Here is a 2,661-nt window from a genome sequence, read left to right as displayed (position 1 = left end):
TTTTAATCATATTGTTATTTGCACTCTCTCCTTTTATAAAACTCTTTTCAAATTCAAACCGGTAATTAGTTAGTCTTAGGCCCGGCAATGAGTCGAGCTCGACCATTTTTGCCGAGCTGGAGCTCGAGCTCGACGAGCTCGCCGAGGTTGAGCTCGAGCTCGATACAGTATTTCCGAGCTCGAACTCGAGCTCGAGTTTGTTGCAGAAATTGCAGCAGACTGGAGGTGGGAAGGAGAGGAAATTTACAACATTATATACAACAATAGATACAAATTTTTTCAGAAATTTTGCTAATCGATAATGATCTTCCATACAACATTACAACTCTTTTACAAAAGCAAACAACAACAACAAGAATTAAACAAATCATTGTCTTCCCCCCTGAAAACACACCCAAACCCAAGAAAAAAAATTAAAGAAAATGCTAAAAACACACCCAAATCCAAGAAAAAGAACAAAAAGTAAAATGCAACAAAGAGAAGGATTACCTTAAAGCAGACTCGTAGCCGTCCTCGTTGCCGACTTACCGTCCTTGTTGCCGTGAGTTTGGGATTAGGGTTCTAAGAGATGGATTTGGGGAAGAAATGAGAGGAGAAAGATGGAAGCCGTACTCGATGCCGACCTGCAGTTCTTGTTGCCGTGAGTTTGGGGTTAGGGATCTAAGAGATGGGTTTGGGGAAGAATTGAGAGAGGAGAAAGATTGGAGAAGAAAGAGAGAAAGAAAGAGGAAGAAGAAACGAGAACATGTATACACACATTCATTTTACATGAAGTTGGGTGGGCACCATGTATACACCATTCATTTTACATGGGGTTAGTGTAAATTGCCTCGTGTCAACATAACATGGAGTTGGGTGGGCACCCAAGTAGTTGGAATTTGAATAATATGATAACAAATTTTTCCTCCGTTCATAAAAAAGTATGTTATGTTTTTGTTTAATTTAAACTCATAAAATTTATTTTAAAATTCTTTTCTACCGCCAATAATACAAGATATTCTACCTTGTGATACATTCACCTTTTTAATTCTCTCAATATATATATATATATATTAAAACCGACAAATATGTATACACACATTCATTTTACATTAAAATGAATACGTATAGAGATACTAGCAAAAACCTTCGAATTTATGTTAACGTAAGTTAGCTAAATGTTGAGAAGTGTGATTTGTTATATTGACATAATCATTAACAATTTAATTGCAAGAAGAAGATTAAAATATGGGTAGAATAATAGAAAAAATAATAAGAATAGATGATGAACGGATATAAAAACAAGTATGAAGAAGGATAAATATGTTCTTTTATTAATCATTTGTAGTGGATTGTGCCACGGACTTTGCCACGAAATTTGCAAATAACTAATATATATTTTTTTATACATAAATAAATTAAAATATATATTTTCTATAATTGTATAAATATATTGAAAAATTAAAAAAAAATATTTTTTTCTTAAAAAGGAGGAGAAAAAATTAGCGCCAACTTTTACCATCAAAATAAATTTTATTATGATAATATTTTTATTACCAATTTTACTTATTGTGACAATTCAAAGTATTGTTACAAGAAACATAATTTATTTGTTACCATTAATTCTATTCAAAATATGTTTTTACTTATTTGCATAACGTTTTTCTTTTTCATTTCTAAAGTAACCTTTTATAAGGAAATCTAAATTATTGTACTGAATTAGTAAAATTATTATGAAAATTTAATTTTATTGTAATAACTTATACATACAAAAAGGTTAATTTTTTTAATTTAATTTTTGTGACAAATTTACGCATTCATTATAAATATTTTTTTATTTTAAATATATTTATTTATAGTACGTCTTAAACCCCATCCCCTGCGCCACCGCATGTTTTCCTCGTTGTATCACCTCCCTTCCCCCTTCCCTCCCATCGCTCCCTCCCCTGTCGTTCCCCACTCGTCCCCTCCCTCCACTGCCCCTTTCTTTGGCAGTCGCCACTCCGCCTTCTTTCTCTAAACTATATATATACATATATTCAACTTTTAACTGTATATTTATATATTATATATACAATTTTAAGCATAGTTTGTTAATTTAAATTAAGTAAAATTTAAAACATTAATCTACTAACCAAATTTGGGTATCAAATAATATTAGGCCTGGCAACGAGTCGAGCTCCAGTCGTGCTCGACCATTTTTGTCGAGCTCGACTCTGCAACTTCGCGCTCGAGCTCGAGCTCGAGCTCGATACGGTGTTTCCGAGCTCGAGCTTGAGTTTGTTCCAAAAATAACAGCAGAATAGAGGTGGGAAGGAGAGGAATTTTACAATATTACATACAAAATTTTTTCAGAAATTTTGCTAATCGATAATGGTCTTCCATACAACATTACAACTCTTTTACAAAAGTAAACAACAACAACAAGAATTAAACAAATCATAGTCCCCTAAAAACACACCCAAACCCAAGAAAAAAAATTAAACAAGATGCTAAAAACACACCCAAATCCAAGAAAAAAAAGAACAAGTAAAATGCAACAGAGAAATAAGGATTACCTTAAAGCCGTACTCGTTGCCGTCCTTGTTGCCGTGAATTTGGGACTAGGGTTCTAAGAGATGGGTTTGGGGAAGAAATGAGTGGAAAAAGATGGAAGCCGTACTAATCGCCGAACTCGTCGCA

At 33.3% G+C, this 2,661-nt stretch overlaps 1 protein-coding gene across 1 annotated transcript in view; it reads right to left on the bottom strand.

Moving 5' to 3' along the window:
• The window catches only part of LOC105168978 (F-box/LRR-repeat protein At3g03360-like), a gene marked incomplete at its 5' end in the record, with an annotated part of 4,124 nt that extends 1,464 nt beyond the window's left edge, over window positions 1-2,660 (bottom strand). Inside the window, 1 exon segment of the mRNA XM_011089212.2 lies at window positions 2,538-2,660.

This window comes from Sesamum indicum, linkage group LG8, assembly GCF_000512975.1.
Source record: "Sesamum indicum cultivar Zhongzhi No. 13 linkage group LG8, S_indicum_v1.0, whole genome shotgun sequence".
NCBI classification, from domain to species: domain Eukaryota; kingdom Viridiplantae; phylum Streptophyta; class Magnoliopsida; order Lamiales; family Pedaliaceae; genus Sesamum; species Sesamum indicum.
This window is presented reverse-complemented; position numbering and strand designations above follow the sequence as displayed.